Raw genomic sequence first — 20,221 nt, 5'->3', positions numbered from 1 at the left:
CAACAGGTCAAACTGTAATAATATTCTTGAGTGTTTTTGAGGCTCTTAACATGCTTCAAATTGCATGAAACTCGACACACACATCAATATTGTCAACCAGTAGACATGGACAAAGCCATAGAAATGGGCGTGGTGGAGGGGCTCAGTAGCGCCACCTTTTGACAAAAGTGGGGGTTAGTTTTTCCTACAGTCACCAAACTCGGTACATATATTATTCTCATCAAGCCGGACAATTTTCTAATTTACATTCATTAGCTCCGACCAACAGGAAGTCAGCTATTTTGGTTTGAATGTTAATTTTTTGAAAAAACAGGCTATGAATTTTATACTACTACTCCTACAGGGTTTATCCAATTTACACCAAGCTTTTTTTAACTTGTTGCGAACACATTGAAGTTGTTTAATTGCAAACGGATTTTGGATATCTCAAACGGTTTGGCCGTGGCGAGGCAACGAATTTATGGCGAGAAAAGGGAAACAGGAAATGTGTTATAACTTCTGCATACATTGATTGATGTTTATGAAACTTCAGGAGTAGTGTTGGTTGTAGTAGTCTGATCACATGGATGTAACTATTGTGAGTCAAAGTTATAGCGCCACCAAATGGCAGCAAGAAGTGTATCACTTTTAAAATGCTTTGAGATCACCCTCTTATTTTTACCTGATTTGCTTCAAACTTCATCAGTGTAATGTCAATACACAGCAGATGTAGACCTATGACAGGATTTTTGATATTTGAAATATTGTTGCCATGGCAACAGGTCAAACTGTAATAATATTCTTGAGTGTTTTTGAGGCTCTTAACATGCTTCAAATTGCATGAAACTCGACACACACATCAATATTGTCAACCAGTAGACATGGACAAAGCCATAGAAATGGGCGTGGTGGAGGGGCTCAGTAGCGCCACCTGTTGACAAAAGTGGGGGTTAGTTTTTCCTACAGTCACCAAACTCGGTACATATATTATTCTCATCAAGCCGGACAATTTTCTAATTTACATTCATTAGCTCCGACCAACAGGAAGTCAGCTATTTTGGTTTGAATGTTAATTTTTTGAAAAAACAGGCTATGAATTTTATACTACTACTCCTACAGGGTTTATCCAATTTACACCAAGCTTTTTTTAACTTGTTGCGAACACATTGAAGTTGTTTAATTGCAAACGGATTTTGGATATCTCAAACGGTTTGGCCGTGGTGAGGCAACGAATTTATGGCAAGAAAAGGGAAACAAAGTGTTATAACTTCTGCATACATTAATTGATTTTGATGAAACTTTGGCTTAGTCTTCATTGTACAAGGCTGATCACATGGATTTGACTATTGTGATTCAAAGTCATAGCGCCACCAACTGGAAGCAGAAAATGTGTCACTTTCAGCATACATTGAGATCACCCTCTTATTTTTACCTGATTTGCTTCAAAATTCATCAGAATAATGTTAAAACTTGGCACATGTAATCCTTTGAAAATGGGCAGGGAGGAGGGGCTCTATAACGGCACCTTGTAGTGCAGTAAATGTGGAGTGAATTTGACATAGTCCTTTGATGTTTAACCGTTTTAAGTGCCTATTGCCCGCTGTGCACAGTTGCCCTGAAGCCACCGGGGTGGCGGTGCCACCGGGCTTGGGCCCGCCATCGCTGCTCGCAGCTATATTTACTTTTTATATCTTTTTACTTGATGTGTTTTTACTGTGTTTTTAGCTATTGTAAAGCACATTGGACAACATAGATTGTATTTAATTGTGCTATATAAATAAATTGCCATTGCCATTGCCATTACCATTATAAAATTAACCCCGTTTAAAAGTTTACATACCATTGGTTCTTAACACTGTGTGTGGTTACCTGATGATCTACGGCTGTTTTTATGTTTTGTGATGGTTGTTCATGAGTCTCTTGTTTGTTCTGAGCAGTTAAACTGAGCTCTGTTCTTCAGAAAAATCCTCCAGCTCCTGCAGATTCTTCAGTTTAGGGATATTTTGCATATTTGAACCCTTTACAGCAGGGATGCACTGATATGACAATTTTGGCCGATACGATAATTCTTTTAAAGGTGATAATCAATATATTGTCAGATAAATCTAAATCCAAATTTTAATATACTTTGAGAACCTGATTACAAAAACACTGAAGCTAAAGAGCTTTTCCAGCAGGTTATTTTATGACAGATTCAATTCAAAACCATCATGGCAATCAGTACTGAGGTGTCTCAGCTGAAGGAAATAATATGTTAGTGCTTTTCCTGGGCTCTGAATAAGACCCTGTTTCTTAAAACTTAACACACAAGTCACAATAAGTTAGAGCAAAACTGTTGAAGGAAGTGTTGTACTCACCCTTGTGGTATTTGCAACTGAACGTTGTCCTGGTGCTCTCTTTCTCCGCTAAGAAATAAGAGATACAATCAGTGGATACTTGTGTTCTGCAATAAAACTTCTGTTGTTTGTGTGTTGCATGTGTGTGCAGGCACGTGACGCGATTTCATTATCAGAAGAGTGTGCGTGTACTGTACGTGCACCGCACATGCGCATTTAATTTAGTTTTTGCAGTAATTAGTTTATCCACAAGGTGGCAACCGTGCCCTGGAAGTGTCGATTCAGAAGGTAGTCAAAGAAAAACTGCATAAACAGAACAGACCGGAACGCATGCGAGCTACAGCGACAATGGAGGCTTATATAGACGAGAGATTGTGTGAAGAGGTTAAAAAGTACCTTCATTCGTACAACAGCATGAAAGAACACAAAGATGTTTACATGGGTTGAACTTCATAGCGAGAGATTTCTCAAAACTGCGCATGCATAGAACGCCTGTGTATACTTATGAGTCAGATGAAGTATATTTTCCAAGGCTGTGCGTTTAACTGTGCTCGTACACTAGAGTATGCGTAAAAAAAACAAATAATACCCAGAGCTTAAAGGGTTAGTTCACCCAAAAATTAATTTTCTGTCATCAGTTACTCCCCTCATGTCGTTCCAGACCCACATGCATTCTTGTTCATTTACATGTACATTCTTGTTCATTTTTTCATTTACGTGTTTAGCCTATAGGTTTGCGTGTTTGAGTGTGTGTGTGCACAGAAGCTGTCTGAAAGTATGTGCATATAAATGAATGCATACTTCTGTGAATATGTAAGCATATGTTTTGAGTATGTGTTTCCGTGAGTGCATGAACAGTAACTTCTTACTTGAGGCGGATTCTTTGGTCTTCTTCGGGATATCTGAAACGGATATGTGGTTATAATAATACTGAAACTTTGCATGGCCAGTGTTGGGTGTAATTGTGTCTATAATCAGAATATATTCTCCTCTAATTCAGTAATAAGGGATTTCTCTTAATTTTCTCTTATGTTATGTTATTTTACTTTATTTTTTTATTTTTTTTTGGTGTTATTATGAATCTGCTGTTTCCTGATGCAGTGGCACTTTTTTTAGCTATTCTTTAAAGACCCAAAGGATGGAGCCATTTATTGGTTTACCAGGAATAACAAAAAATAAATAAATAAATAAATAAAATTGATTGGTCAAAACAACGAAAAACCTAATGTCCAAGAATGAATATTATTTTGATTAAAGTGCACCTATTTTGGAGGTCTCCTGCAACAGGTTTACATGCATCAAAGGTCAAAAAACACTTTAATTTTCTCATTATATACATTTCACTTCATCAAAGTTTTCAAAGATTCTCAAACGGCTCATGACAATTGTGCCTTTAATGGACAGCTCTGTCGCTTAGTTGCATGCATCCAAGGGCTGGACTGGGGCTAAAAAGTGGCCTAGAAGACTTGGAATGTAGTGCAGAATGTGTGTTTTTATGGCAACTTTCTAGTGATTGTAGTAGTAGTAGTATAGTATAGCTATTTGTCCTTTCAGGAGCTTGCCATCTCTTGTTATTTCACAGAATAGAGCTCCAATTGTGGAAAAGAGAATAAACATTCTTATGATGGTGAAAAACATAATACAGTTTTCTATGTGAAAATGTGAATTTATTCCTGTGAAATTTTAGCATCATTACACTGGTCTCCTGTCCCAAATTGTGTTGAAATAATTAACATTTTTTCAATGTCTGTTTATCTTTGTCCAATATACACTTTCTCGAGCCAATCTGCATGTTTTTTTGTTGTTTTTTCAATATTTTGGTGGGCAGTTTATTAATGAACTAACCCTTTAACATACATTTTTGAAACATGTCAGTCATCAGTTATGAAGAAACAGTATCCCATAGAAAAATAAGCAATTATTAACTGGTTATGTTTTAGAAATATTTGCTCAAGATTGTTTTGATGGGTAAAAGTTGAAAAAGAAAAACACTCACCTGAGTGAGGTGGAGATGTAGCACAAATACATGAGTCTATAAGGAAACACAGTAATGGATCATGAATAAACAAGTGAAGCAGATCATATCTTTTTTCAATGGAATTACCCATCAAATTTAAGATAAACAGAGTCCTGTCACAGTAGTTTGATGAGGTGTTGCAGTGATCTAACACACCCAAATACTGTAGCAAACACACAATATTGTTTAGAAAGTTTATAAGTGTTAAACCTGTTCCTATAAATGTCCAGCAGACCAACAGAAAGACTGTGAAGTGAGTTACAGGAGCTACTGTGGTCATCATTTCTAATTTTAATGTGACTTTATACAAATCGACTAATGGCCAAACCTAAAGTGATAAAATATGAAAAATGGTGATAGAGATATAACTGACAAGCTACAGAAGTTAATAATGTAATAAGTGCATTTTACAGTATTACTGCACATTGTCTCTTTCACTTCCAAATAACTCTTCCAAAGACCTGTTTTACAAGAGAATTTGTTGTGGTCATATCAAGGCAAGTCCTTCATCTGATCTGGATACAACCCAGATCCGGCAGACTATGGAAAACCTCAAGATGAACAGAAAGACTGTTTATAATATTAGCGTAGATGCCATTCTTCTTCTGATGAAACGAATACATCTGGTGTTATAGGAAGTGTTCCAGGTTCCAGCTGACCTAATTTCTACCGCCTAACAATCATTTAACTGATTTGAGAATATAAATTGATTATGTGTTAAGTGTATGCCAGGATAAAGAGATGTGTTTTTAGTCCAGATTTAAACTGGGTAGCATGTACAGGGTGAATAGCAACGGTCCTAGTACTGAGCCTTGTACTCCATACTGAACTTGTGATCAGTGTGACATGTGACAGGTTATGTTCGGAGAATAAGTTTCTATGGCTACTTACATATCAAAATAATCATGGCCGCCATATTGAAGGGTCGTTCCATACCGAAGTGTAAAAAATTGGCCACTTCAAAGGGCCCTTCGGAATGAAGGATTTCAAAGGGTACAACTGATGGACACTTCGGGCCCCCATGATCCTTTGCACAGGGAAGTTGTTTGACATCACAGAATGGGTACAGGAGGTTAGGAGTTCAATTTTACCTATAAATGTATGTATAGTATTTTTCTATACTACTGTAATATTTATACGATTAGATTTGGTATATTATTATGGTCAGAACGACATTGTCCTTCCGAATGGAATGCAGGGAGAGTGTATATGTAGCTTTAATAAGGCCAATGATAGCGTATGGAAGTGTAGAGTATAGATCAGCTGCAAAGAGACTGTTAAGGAAATTGGAAATAATACAAAATCTAGCTTTGTGAATCTGCTGTGGGGCTATAAAATGATGGGTGAATTACCTCTGAATTTAAGATACAAGCAGCTGATGATGAATTATTGAGCAAATTTAATTTAACATCTCATAACAGACCTGATATTGTGTATGAGATATATGAAATTCTGTACAGACTAAATCATATAGGAATAAGAATGAGATTTATGTGGATAGCAGCACATAGGGGAATGAGATGGCTGTTGTTCTAACAATGCAAGCTCTAAAACAAAACAGAGTAATTGAGGTACCATATAGTAAAGCAGAAATTAAAGCAATAATACGCATAAATATTATGAATGTTTGGCAAAAACAATGGGATGAAGGAAGTAAAGGACATAATTTATACAAGATAAGAAAAGAAGTAGGAAAAATGAAATCGATAGGAGGTCAAAAAGTATGAGGTTAGGACATACTGGGTTAAATAAAACAATGTATTTATTGAGAAAGCACCCTTCGGGTATATATGATTGTGGAATAGAAGAAGAGACAGTGGAGCATGTTATTTGTCAATGCATTAAATATAAGACACAAAGAATAAGGTTTAAAGGCAAGTTAAAGAAATATGGGGTGAATGAGTTGAATCTTGAGAGTATATTAAATGAAGAACAAATTTTTATTTATTTTAAATAAAAAAGTTCTATTTATTTTTCTAAAAGAAACTGGATTAATTGAAAGAATTTAAATGAATAATATATTTATATACAAACCCGATTCCAAAAAAGTTGGGACACTGTACAAATTGTGAATAAAAAAGGAATGCAATAATTAACAAATCTCATAAACTTATATTTTATTCACAATAGAATATAGATAACATGTCAGATGTTGAAAGTGAGACATTTTGAAATTTCATGCCAAATATTGGCTCATTTTGGATTTCAAGAGAGCTACACATTCCAAAAAAGTTGGGACAGGTAGCAATAAGAGGCCGGAAAAGGTAAATGTACATATAAGGAACAGCTGGAGGACCAATTTGCAACTTATTAAATCAAATGGCAACATGATTGGGTATAAAAAGAGCCTCTCAGAGTGGCAGTGTCTCTCAGAAGTCAAGGTGGGCAGAGGATCACCAATTCCCCCAATGCTGCGGTGAAAAATAGTGGAGCAATATCAGAAAGGAGTTTCTCAGAGAAAAATTGCAAAGAGTTTGAAGTTATCATCATCTACAGTGCATAATATCATCCAAAGATTCAGAGAATCTGGAACAATCTCTGTGCGTAAGGGTCAAGGCCGGAAAACCATACTGGATGCCCGTGATCTTCGGGCCCTTAGACGGCACTGCATCACATAAAGGAATGCTACTGTAATGGAAATCACAACATGGGCTCAGGCATACTTCCAGAAAACATTGTCGTGAACACAATCCACCGTGCCATTCACCTTGCCGGCTAAAACCCTATAGGTCAAAAAGAAGCCATATCTACACATGATCCAGAAGCGCAGGTGCGCAAAATTTGAAGTTCTTTCTGGAAAACTGGGACACCATGTCATCCGGACTAAAGAGGACAAGGACAGCCCAAGTTGTTATCAGCGCTCAGTTCAGAAGCCTGCATCTCTGATGGTATGGGGTTGCATGAGTGCGTGTGGCATGGGCAGCTTACACATCTGGAAAGGCACCATCAATGCTGAAAGGTATATCCAAGTTCTAGATCAACATATGCTCCCATCCAGACGTCATCTCTTTCAGGGAAGACCTTGCATTTTCCAACATGACAATGCCAGACCACATACTGCATCAAATACAACATCATGGCTGTGTAGAAGAAGGATCCGGGAACTGAAATGGCCAGCCTGCAGTCCAGCTCTTTCACCCATAAAAAACATTTGGCACATCATAAAGAGGAAGATGCGACAAAGAAGACCTAAAACAGTTGAGCATCGAGAAGCCTGTGTTAGACAATATGTCACGGATTGCACAGAGATGAGAAGGTAAGATCCATGTGCAGCTTTAATGGGGTAATCCAGAAACGTAATCCACAAACAGGCAAGGGTCAAAATCCACAGAGACAGCCCATACAAAAAGCAAGAAAAACACAAAGAAAACCAAAATGGAGAAAACCAGAAACATTCATGAAAACACCATAACAAAAGCAGAAACAAACCAGGTATAAATAGACAGACATTAATGAACAAACACAAAACAGCTGGGTGCAATGAATGGGATAATGAGTCCGGGAAGTGGGTTACGGGAATTGTAGTTCAAAAGTGTGGTGAGAAGTAGTCCGTGTTGGAGGTGGCTAAATAGGGCAACTGGTGATCATAACACAATAATGGGACAACATTCCTATTCCTAAACTTGAGCAACTTCTCATTGAGCAATATTTATATATATATATATATATATATATATATATATATATATATATATATATATATATATATATATATATATATAATGACCTTACAGCTCACAGTGCATGTCAGAGCAAATGAGAATCATGAGGTCAAAGGAACTGCCTGAAGAGCTCAGAGACAGAATTGTGGCAAGGCACAGATCTGGCCAAGGTTACAAAAAAATTTCTGCTGCACTTAAGGTTCCTAAGAGCACAGTGGCCTCCATAATCCTTAGGACCATGTGATATTTCAGTTTTTCTTTTTTAATAAATCTGAAAAAATGTCAACAATTCTGTGTTTTTCTATTAATATGGGGTGCTGTGTGTACATTAATGAGGAAAAAAAATGAACTTAAATGATTTTAGCAAATGGCTGCAATATAACAAAGAGTGAAAAATTTAAGGGGGTCTGAATACTTTCCATACCCACTGTATATATATATATATATATATATATATATATATATATATATATATATATATATATATATATATATATATATATATATATATACTAATCTCTGGCCCACACTCCAGTACAGCAGGTGGCTTATATGTACCTTAATTGTTAGTTGCCTTCTGCCAATAAAAATAGAAGAAGAAGAAGAAGAAGAAGAAGCGAACATTCTCCCTGCGTTCCATTCGGAAAAGCTCATCCCTATGCCTTAATCCCTTCAAAGGGTTTACCCTCCGGAGTGAGAGCTTCGAAGGGATGAAGGGTGTAGAGCAGTGGTGTAGTCGGGGCGATACGCACGCATACGCCGTATGCTTACTTTTTGCTCAGGGCTGTTTGCGTATTACGACTTCTAAGGATCAGTATTTGCGTATACCCACTTGTTTTTGCTTCGAAAGTCCATAAAATAATGTCCTGTTATCTTCTCCTTTAACTGTGTGTCCAATGCTTTTGTGTAAACTCGCGATTCTTTGTTGTAATTGGTGCATGAGCACTTCTGTCATTCTACCTTTTTCCGCTCATCATCGGCTAAAAACCAGGCTGTGCGTGTTCGCGCTGCAGTGAGAGACTCCGATCAAAGCCGCTCGGTGTTTTGAGCGGCGCATTGAGTGCAGTTCTCTCACTGCAGCGGTCTCGGCGTGAGAAATATGGTGGTGAGGAAATAAGACTATTCATTAATTATATAGCCTACATCATGCGTTCAGAGCTTTTATAAGCGCTAAGTTCCCGTACAAACTGAAAAGACCATAAACGCAAATGAAGCCTTGCTTATTTAATGCATTAGTGCGCGAATCAAAAGCGAAACATACTAGGCTGCTACTATGAATCTTATTAAGCTCCAAAAGTGTGAAAAGATTTCCACGAGCCATCCCGAAACTGATGATAAAATGTGCGATCCATTTGAATTCTATTGAGAGTTAAACACTTTACGCTATAGAGAAAGTCAAACGTGATCTAGACTGATGGACAAAATGAACAAAAGACTGAAAAGAGGACGACAAATCTTGCCCCAACAATTATTAGGGAGCTTTTTAAACTATTCATGACCCTCCCTTATTAGAATTTATATAGTTTTATAGTAATTATGGTAAATTTGGCTAACTTGTAGAATTTATAACCTATTAAGGGAATTCACTAGATTTATATTACATCTGTGACATCTTGTTTCTATAGGCTATGTGTATAGGCTATTTTTTCATAACAAATGCTTTTATAATGGAAAATGATAGTTTGACTTCTTATAACACAATGAAGTAGACAATTCTGTCAAACTGATACACTTACATAGTCATAAATAATATAAAACTGAGTTTACAGAGGTTACCGGGGAAACAGCTCTATTTCTGCTGCTCCATAAGCGCCACCTACTGACAGAGAGTGGTTTAAATTTTCATTCAGCCTGATTACTGTTTTTGTTTGTTTGTGACCACATTTTTATAATGTTAATAAATTAGATTTCGAATAATTGGCTTTTTTAACACCCTTTTGAATAAAATGAAACTTTAATTTCAGATATCACTTTTCACAGTGAATATAATTCCAAAGCAACATGTTTAAATAATAGTCAAACTGTAAAGCATTAAAAATGTCAACCAATTTTAGAATGCACTGTATTTATTTGTTTTTAATGAAGCATGTTACTAGTGAACAACAACATAAAATACAATTACTTGTGTTTTTGTATTTTTTTTGTATTTTTGGGGGGGGGGGGGGGGGGGTGGGGGGGGTAATAGTACACCACTTATTTTTTTAGGACTACACCACTGGTGTAGAGGTCCAAAAAACTATTTTTTGGGAACGCACGTCTGCGTCATCTTAACAATACAATCAATGAGATAGATTGTGCAAGCTGCGCCCTTTGTTTAACGTTAGTTTATATATTTTTGGTTTATCGCACCATATTGTATATTGTGTGTCTATGTATTTGAAACATTTGAATGGACTGATAAAGGGTGCTGTAAAGTATTTTTGTTGAAGAACAATGTCGTTTTGACCATAATAATGTACCAAATCTAACTTGTATAAATATTACAGTAGTATAGAAAAATACTATACATACATTTATAGGTAAAATTGAACTCCTAACCTCCTGTACCCATTCTGTGATCTCAAACAACTTCCCTGTGCAAAGGATCATGGGGGCCGGAAGTGTCCATCAGTTGTACCCTCTGAAATCCTTTGAAATTCTAGGGCCAGAAGTGGCCAGTTTTGAGCACTTCGGTTTGGAACGACCCTTCAATATGGCGGTGAATGATTGTTTTCACTCCAAAGTGCCCTTTGGAGGGCGATATATTCCATTTGGAACGCACACACAGAATTGAGACGCTCCATATGTGGTTGACTTTATCCTGTTGCTTCTTTCCTTGCAGGTAAGAATAAGGGGTCCATGAAGTTTTCATTGTAGTTTTGGTGCTTTGTGTAGGTTTTGAGCACCATGACTGTATTGTAATTACTCATAGATAGAACGCGAGACAACTGTGGTGGAAGTTTGTGTATGAACAAAGATCGTTATTGTGCACCTAAGTGATAATATGTAGTTTAAAGTAATTATTTGTATGATTTTGATGGTTAAATGGATCATTTAATTGTAACGCGAGGTAAGTGGCGCATGTGGAGTTCGCTGGTGTCCGCCATCTTATGTAAATTGTCTGCCGCTGTGGTTTAGGGTTACTAACAACTCAGACGAGGTGAAATGCGCACCTATGAAACCAAACAGTCATAAAATGTGACATTAGAAAACATTAAAGTGTCATTGTTTCTTTAGAGTAAATCTGTAATGCTGGGAGAGAGAATGTATGTACTCTGGGAAGTGGTTAAACAGACAGAGAATATTGTAAAGATTCAAATTAAGTTTTTTTTTTTTTTTTTTATTTTTATTGAGCAAAATTTGTGTTCATATGCTTGATATGCAAACTATATTTGCAAGTGAATATGTTTACATTTGTTTGGGAACATCAGGGAATGTCATAGAGCATTTAGAAAATGTTATACTTTATGATAGTTTAGTACAGCAGTTAATGTGAGAGGAGCAGGTAGCTAACACACAGAATTGAGACGCTCCTGTCATGATCACCAGTGAGAGTGCCCTTTCAGCCACTAGAGGGCACTCCATCCCGGACTCTCATTTCCACCTGTTACATGGACTACATATCCCAATACACACTTCCCGGACTATCATCTCACGTCATTGCACTCACCTGTTTTGTATCATGTCATTAGTGTCTGTCTATTTATAGTGAGCTGTTTCTGTCTTTGGTTGTGGTTCGTTGTTGATGTTGTGTGTACTTCTGTTTCTCTGGTTTTCTTGTGCCTGTTTTGTATGGACTGCTTTACTGGATTTTGACCCTTGCCTGCTTTTGGATTATGACCTTGGATTACCCAATAAACAACCGCTGCAACTGGATCCTATCTTCTTGTTTTTTGTGTGCACCGTGACAGCTCCATGTGTGGTTGACTTTATCTTGTTACTTCTTTCTTTGCAGATTTGAATGCAAAACAAGCATATTAAATGTGCTGCTCTTTTCTATATGTTTAACATATAGTACTGCTTTCTGGAAATCCTCAAGGTCTCTGTGTTTTGTATTTGTATGAACCAGTTTATCTAGTTCAGTGTACCTGCAATTAAACAAGGCAGGGCTGCTAATGGAATGTAATGTGTCCTCATGCTCTCACGCAATGAAAAATCACAGAGCTAGAGGACACTGACAAACAAGACAGAGGTTACTTTGACATTAAACAAAGTCTCAGCTGTCGAATTCTGTTCATTATGAAATTCAAACAATAAATCTTGTTTTGGTGCTTTTTAATGTGATGTGACAGGTCACTTTAGTGCCTCAGTTGAAGCGGCACATGAATTGATCATCTCTTCATCTTTCCTATTAGTTAACAGTAAATAAGCACAAATGAACATCAAATGGTGTGTTGAAAGATACAGTACAACTTACCAAAATGTATCATGTCTCCCCCAGGTAAAAAAAAAGCATACTTGAATGCACTAAAAAAACACTTAAATACAAGCAAGTACATTCTTATTTTTTGTGCTAAATAAAATTGTAAAAGTTATGCACTATAAATACACTAATTAAAGCACATTTCTATCAGTTGTTTCTATCAGTTGCCTCAGAAACAACTCTCTTGCCTTTTATTTTATTCTGAACTGCAATTCAAGCTGTTTAAAATAAATAAAACGTCACACTATCAGACACTCAATATAGATTTTTACAATTCTTTATGTGAAGAGAATTTATTAATAATTAAAGCTGCAAGCAGTGATGAAAGAGCTCTCGCACCCGGGCTCACCGCCACCCGTTGGCCTTAGAAAAACAGTGAACAATGGCCGACATGCATGTAAGTGAGTAAATACAGAAGAATTACGACAAAGTCATTTCAAACTGCCACACTTCCTTCTGCCAACAGGTGGCGCTTTGACTGTAACTGAAAATTGGCATGCAGATGTCTTCAGGCCAGGACTATTATCAAACATGTGAAGTCTGGAGCAGATCAGACATTGTATGTCTGAGTTACAACAACTTCCTGGTTCATGGCGAAACATCAAACTTTGTCAGGCCACCACGGACACGCCCTTCAGAGAAGAGTCAAGATATTCACAATTTAATGTCACAAAGGCCTTTAGATTAGACTGACCAAATATGATGTAGATCTGATTAAAGCTCTAGGAGGAGTTTGTTAAAGTACAACGTGTGGAAATGGCAAAAACTGCACAAATTTTGCAGAGAAAATTCTAAATATCTGACTTCCTGTTGGTTTTCAGATTTTGTACCAGAAGACTTTTTTGTAGGTATTGGGCTGATACATGTGTCTACCGAATTTCATACCTATATGTGAAACGTAGCGCGAGGGGCACTTCGTTTAAATTTTGTAGGTGGCGCTATTGAGCCATTTCGCCACGCCTAATTCTGAGATCCATAACAGATGTAAATTTTCAGCACTTCTGACACGTGTGCAAAGTTTCATGAATTTTCAAGCATGTTTAGGCCCTCAAAAATGCAATTCATTTCAGTGAAGAAGAAGAATTTGCCGAGCAATTAAAACAGGGTCCTCACACCATCGGTGCTCAGACCCTAAATATTTTAGAGTGTGAAGAATTTTGAGTATTTATATTCAGTATTGAATAATTCACATCATTAATTGAAAAAAAGGCCCAAATGAAAATTACTCCTCAACTCGTACACTGTTTCACTTATAGTTTATTAAAGGTGCCCTAGAATTAAAAATTTAATTTATATTGGCATAGTTAAATAACAAGAGTTCAGTACATGGAAAAGACATACGCTGAGTCTCAAACTCCTCCTCCTTATATAAATCTCATTTGTTTAAAAGACCTCAGAAGAACAGGCGAATCTCAACATAACACAGATTGTTACGTAACAGTCGGGATCATTAATATGTACGCCCCCAATATTTGCATATGCCAGCCCATGTTCAAGGCATTACACAAGGGCAGCCAGTATTAACGTCTGGATCTGTGCACAGCTGAATCATCAGACTAGGTAAGCAAGCAAGAACAATAGCGAAAAATGGCAGATGGAGCAATAATAACTGACATGATCCATGATATCATGATATTTTTAGTGATATTTGTAAATTGTCTTTCTAAATGTTTCGTTAGCATGTTGCTAATGTACTGTTAAATGTGGTTGAAGTTACCATCGTTTATTACTGTATTCATGGAGACAAGAGCAGTCGCTATTTTCATTTTTAAACACTTGCAGTCTGTATAATTCATAAACACAACTTCATTCTTTATAAATCTCTCCAATAGAGTAGCATTAGCCGTTAGCCATGGAGCACAGCCTCAAACTCAATATCAAATGTAAACATCCAAATAAATACAATACCCCAATAATCCGACGCATGCATTCAGTATGCATGACAAACACTTTGTAAAGATCCATTTTGAGGGTTATATTAGCTGTGTGAACTTTGTTTATGCTGTTTAAGGCAAGCGCGAGCTCTGGGGGCGGAGAGCGCGCGATTTAAAGGGGCCACAACCTGAAATCGGCTTGTTTCTAATGATGCCCCAAAATAGGCAGTTAAAAAAATTTATTAAAAAAAATCTATGGGGTATTTTGAGCTGAAACTTCACAGACACATTTAGGGGACACCTTAGACTTATATTACATCTTTTAAAAAAAGTTCTAGGGCACCTTTAAAGTTCAACAAACATGACAGTAAATCAGCTACACATTACAAAAGTGTAAATACAGACCCAGTTGCTGAGATACCAGTCAACACAAGAAGAAAGGAATTCGTATTTTGAAGTTTCATTATGCCTGAATTAGGTTTTTCTGCCTTTTGTGTACTTGCAGTAAATAATATTATAAACCATTATTAAAAATAATATAAAAAATTAAAAAACTAACAGTAAAAACTATTCAGTAATTTCATCTAATACGGTTACAGCTAGAAAACTAGAAAATAGTAGATACATACCCCATTATTAAGAGGCCAGCCAACACGAGAAGAAAGATGTTAGCAGTTTTAAGGAATTTCATCATTTGTGCATTAGGTTTTGTGTCCTTGTTCACTCTGAGAACTGAATGTCTGACAGATACAGAGTATGGATGCAGGAAGGAGTAAGTGTTTGACTAAACATGTCCTTGTTCTCCATTCCTGTTGGACTGGTTTAGCAAGGGAAAATGTATGCAAACCAGGGCTGAAAATATACAATGAGGGAGCATTTCGTTTTCATAGTAGGGCTTACTTTTTTATTTTCTGAGAAACAGACATTCACTAAAACAATAACATTCCATATTCAGCCTAATATAACTGAAATAGACCATGTTCTATATTAAAACAACACCAAAACACACATCATAGGTGGATGGTGAATCAGTGAAGATATGTGTTTCCTCTTTTTTTAATATTTAAATAGATTTCTTTTAAATACTTACGTGTCACCTCACAACCTACAGTTGTGGTCAGAATTTTTGGCACCGTTGGTAAATATGATCAAAGATGACTGTAAATATAAATCTGCATTGTTCATCCTTTTGATCTTTAATTAATAAAATTTGCAAAAATCATTGAAGGAAAAGAATTGAAAGTGTGGGGAAAATCACATTATGAAATAAATGTTTTTCTCCAATACATGTTGGTCACAATTATTGGCACCCCTAGAATGTTATATGAGTGAAATCTATCTGAAGTATATTCCCATTCATATTTACATTTTTTAGCACACCAGGGTGATCATGAGCATGAAATTGTCCAGCCATGACTTCCTGTTCCACAGGAGAATAAACATGAGGAAACAAATATAAAACCAACTTAACCCTAGTGTTAAGTACAAAATATTCACCATGTACATACCATTAGTAAGTACAGTAATGTGTCTGTTAGTTACCATATACGGACACTATAAGTAAGCGCCTGTTATTACCCAACACTTGTCTATAGGTACAAAGTAGTTACCATGTATGTACCATTGGAAAGTACAGCAGTGTTTCTTATTAGTTCCCATGTACATACATGTCAGGTAAGTACTTTGTGTTACCACTCTTTTACCTGTATGTACAACATAATTATAACCATGCAACTGTCTACTAAAGTATCGTGTCAGACATTGCATTGTAGTGTCCCTGAGGAAAAATTCATTTCATTTACTGCTTTAGGAGAGGAATAATTGTCTAAACTTGTTAAATCATCAAAATCAACAACATGTATGTTACCATAGTACCATAGTACTGAGACTGCTCTCATTAGAGTTAATAATGATTTGCTCTTATCATCAGATCGTGGTTGTATCTCTCTATTAGTGTTACTGGATCTTAGTGCTGCATTTGACACTATTGATCACAATATTCTCTTAAATAGACTCGAAAACTATGTTGGACGTTTATGTTATGTTTAAATTAAGTTTATGTTGCATTGTCATGGTTGACAGAACTGGGCTAATACAGTCATACTTCCTAGTTCTAGTAGGAGCTGCATTTTCCCAGGTGAAAAAAAGTGCAGTAAAATACACTTTATTTTAGTACACTTATATAACGTACTTAAAGTGCTCTATTTTTGTGCAATTATTTTGTACTTGATATACTAAAAGCTCTTCTTTAGTACTTCTTAAGATAAACTTCTAAGTGTACTCAACTGTGCTATTTTGAACTAAAATGTGCTTTTAACATACTATCTCTGTATTTAAAAAAAAAAAAAAAACATATTTAGTTACCACTTGTAGTACACTTGAACCCATCTTTCAAACACTTTAAAATTAGACTTATAATATGCACTTAGAAGTGCTAATGATCATGGAAGGGGAGAGCAGTATTTTTCATTCATTCATTTCATGAAGTTCATTGTCAAATATAGTTTTGCATAATTGTTTAAACAAGAACTCACTAAAAATGTTTTTTTTTTTTTTTTTGCTACACGTGAGCTCCCTCTACAGGCCAACAGGAGTTTTGTTGTCACAACACAGTAACTTTATGACGTTTCAACACACATGTTGTTTTAACCAAGTAAAACAACACTGCTTAACTCCACCTACGCATGAACAAAAGGAGCTGAAGCTGTCAAATGTGGAATATATGTGGTGTGTCGCGCAGGTATCCGTCTCTCGTTCCGCTCCCACGGCACTCGGCCCCGCCCTGCTTCATACCACAGTAACAACAATAAAACCTTTATACGCTCATCCATGAACATCGGCTGAGGTGAAGACGACAAGACGATTCCACGCTCATTCACGGCGTCATCAAGCTGCGCCTTTGTTTTGAATAAGCGACCTCTATACCAGTGTTTCCCAAGCATTTTTCAGTCACGGCACCCTTTAGAAATTTTCAAAAAATCATCGCACCCCCACACTAGTGTTGTCACGATACTACTTTGATACAATATAAACTCTCAATTGCTATATAGTCACAATTCTAAGATATACTTACATACTTATACTTATACTTTATACTTTATTGTCCCATTGCTGGGAAATTCATCTTGGACAGCCATAACAAAGCCAGTACAACATTAACACACATAAACAGTACAAACATAATAAATTGCTAAAACCACAAGCCAGATAAAACAACAACAATACCCTACCTATTCTTTCATTTAAGCAATTCCCTATTAAATAATTTGACTGCAGTTGGCACAAAAGAATTTTTGTAGCGATTTGATTTGCAATTCAAAATCCTCAATCGTCTACCAGAGGGCAGCATCTTAAAATCCTCATGTAAAATGTGAGTCTCATCAACAATTTTCTTAGCTTGTCTTAAAATAGATATCTCATACAGCTCTTGTAAAGATTGTTTCTCCTCACACCCGACAATTTTTTGAGCCATATGGACAAGACGTACGAGTTTTGATTTTACTTGGACAGTCAGGTTACCATACCATATCTTATCAGACTTTCACAAACAGACTGATAAAACAAAAATAAAATCTTCTGATTTACCCCAAACATTTTTAACCTTCGCAAGAAATATAGCCTTTGCTGCAATCTAGAACACAGACTATTAATGTGGGAGGACCAACATAAAGAACTGTCTATATAAACACCCAAATATTTGTATGATGAAACCTGTTCAATAATATTTCCATGTATTATTACAGGGCTATGGTCCCCCACAGATCTGGGGTCGAGGATCATCTCAACAGTCTTTTTTACATTTAAAATCAAGAAATTATCGTCACACCAACCAACAAACCTCAAAACTTCATCAAAATACTGCAGAGGTGTGGTGTTCCTGTACAGTAAACCCAATATTGCAGTGTCATCTGAGAATTTAATTAAAAAGTTATCCTGACATGACACACACTCATTAGTATATAACGTAAACAAGATGGGTGAACTAACACAACCCTGCGGGGCCCCTATATTAGTGTTTTTGACCTCTGAGTAAGAGTTGTTAATCCTGACCTGTTGTGTACGGTTTGTTAAAAAATAATAAAACCACTTAATACAAAAGGGGTTCACATTCAACTCTGTCAGCTTCCTAATCAATATGTTAGGTTGGAGTGTATTAAATGCAGAACTAAAATCTATAAAAAGTAAACGTGCATATGCTTGAGTATCTTCTAAGTGTCTACTCACCAAGTGAGTGATACAATTAATGGCATCCTCGGTGCCCCGTCCGGCCTTATAAGCGAACTGAAATGGATCAAGGGCTTTTTTAACCTCATACTTTAAAATATTTACTACAAATTTTTCAAAACATTTCATAATGTTTGAAGTCAGAGCCACAGGTCTAAAATCACAGTTCTCAACTGGACCATTTTTTCTTGGGAACTGGCATGATTATAGATTTTTTTCCACAAGGAAGGGATGCTATGCAAATCTAAAGATCTTTGAAATATAGGATAAAATGCTGAAGTAAGTTCATAAGCACAAGTCTTTAACAAGAAGGCAGAAATTCCATCTGGACCTGTAGATTTTTTTGTATGTATACTTCTAAATAACGAACAAACTACATGTGGGGGTACCTCTAATCTCTGATCTGTATTACATATAATAGAATCCACATCAGCCATTTGCTCCAAGGGAGACTCAAACCTGAGAAAAAATTAATTCAATTTATTAGCTCTTTGCTGATCGTTACTAGTTATTAACCTTTTCCGGCTGGGTTCCATACTGGTTACTACTTTCATAGCATCCCATAATTTTCTGGAATTCCCCGAGTTAAAACTGTGTTCTATAATATCTCTGTGTCTTTTTCTTGCCTCCTTCAACAGAGAATTTAATTCCTTTTGGGCCAATTTTAATTCAGTTTTATCATGATTGTTAAAAGCCAACTTCTTCCTATTTAGGCACTCCTTAACTTCCTTTGTTATATAACTTTTGTTATTAGGAAATACAGTTATAGTTTTCTTTTCAACAACTGTGTCCACACAAAAGTTAATATAGTCCGTTATTGTCTCTGTGGCATCCTCAATGTCCATTGCATGAAACAGTTCCCAGTCGGTGCAAGCAAAGCAGCCCTTAAAATTTTCAATGCTGTCTTCCGACCAAACAGATACGGTCTTTGTCTGTGGCTTTGACCTTTTTAAAAGTGTTTTATAAATAGGAATCAAATAAATAACATTGTGATTACAGTTCGACAGAGGGCTTTTGGGCTTGGCCACATATGCATCTTTCACATTCCCGTAGCATTTGTCTAAGATCTTATTGCCTCGGGTACCACATTTAATATATTGTTCATACCCCGGGAGTGTGCGGCCCAGTTCGCAGTGATTAAAATCACCAAGTATAAAAATAGGAGCTTCTGGAATACGCTTTAGTTGATTATAAATACAATCAGTTATACAGCCAGCAGCTTTAACAGCATTCCCGCTCGGTGGAACATATGTAATTCCACGTCTGGATTGCACAATGACTCCCTCACCGTATATTGGCTGCAACATTCATCTCTGATGTAAACACAAACGCCACCGCCTCTTGTCTTCCCCGAAGTTTCATCCCTGTCTGCTCGAACCAGAGAAAACCCTTCTAGTTCAACGAGTGAGTTGGGAACATCAGTGTGCAGCCAGGTCTCTGTAAATGCCATCAAGCAGGATTCACGATACTCGTAGCAAATCCTTGAAAGTGTACGAAGCTCTTCTATCTTATTCCTCAGAGACCGCACATTGCTTAGAATCATGGATGGAAGCGGTGGTTTGTTGCCCCGATTAATAATAATACCTCCTCTCTTTCCTCTTCTACGAGGTCGCACTAAGTAAGCACGCTGCCTTCTGACGACCTCAGGTATATCCGTTTGTAACGTTGACTTTGCAGAATAAGTCAATGCCTATTCTAAGATACAAACTCACAACTCGCAATTGCTA

General features: G+C 36.6%; 1 long non-coding RNA gene across 1 annotated transcript; it reads right to left on the bottom strand.

The window, feature by feature from the left end:
- Positions 1–1,532: 1,532 nt before the first annotated feature.
- Positions 1,533–15,023, bottom strand: LOC137035453 (uncharacterized). The gene is made up of 4 exons (XR_010897077.1): positions 14,900–15,023; positions 4,312–4,347; positions 3,185–3,217; positions 1,533–2,384 (listed from the first exon to the last, which is right to left on the bottom strand). It is a non-coding gene; the product is annotated as an uncharacterized lncRNA (long non-coding RNA).
- Positions 15,024–20,221: the final 5,198 nt, after the last annotated feature.

This window comes from Chanodichthys erythropterus, chromosome 14 (assembly GCF_024489055.1).
Source record: "Chanodichthys erythropterus isolate Z2021 chromosome 14, ASM2448905v1, whole genome shotgun sequence".
Lineage (NCBI taxonomy): Eukaryota > Metazoa > Chordata > Actinopteri > Cypriniformes > Xenocyprididae > Chanodichthys > Chanodichthys erythropterus.
The sequence above is the reverse complement of the archived record's forward strand: the minus strand, read 5'-3'. Positions and strand labels throughout refer to the sequence as shown.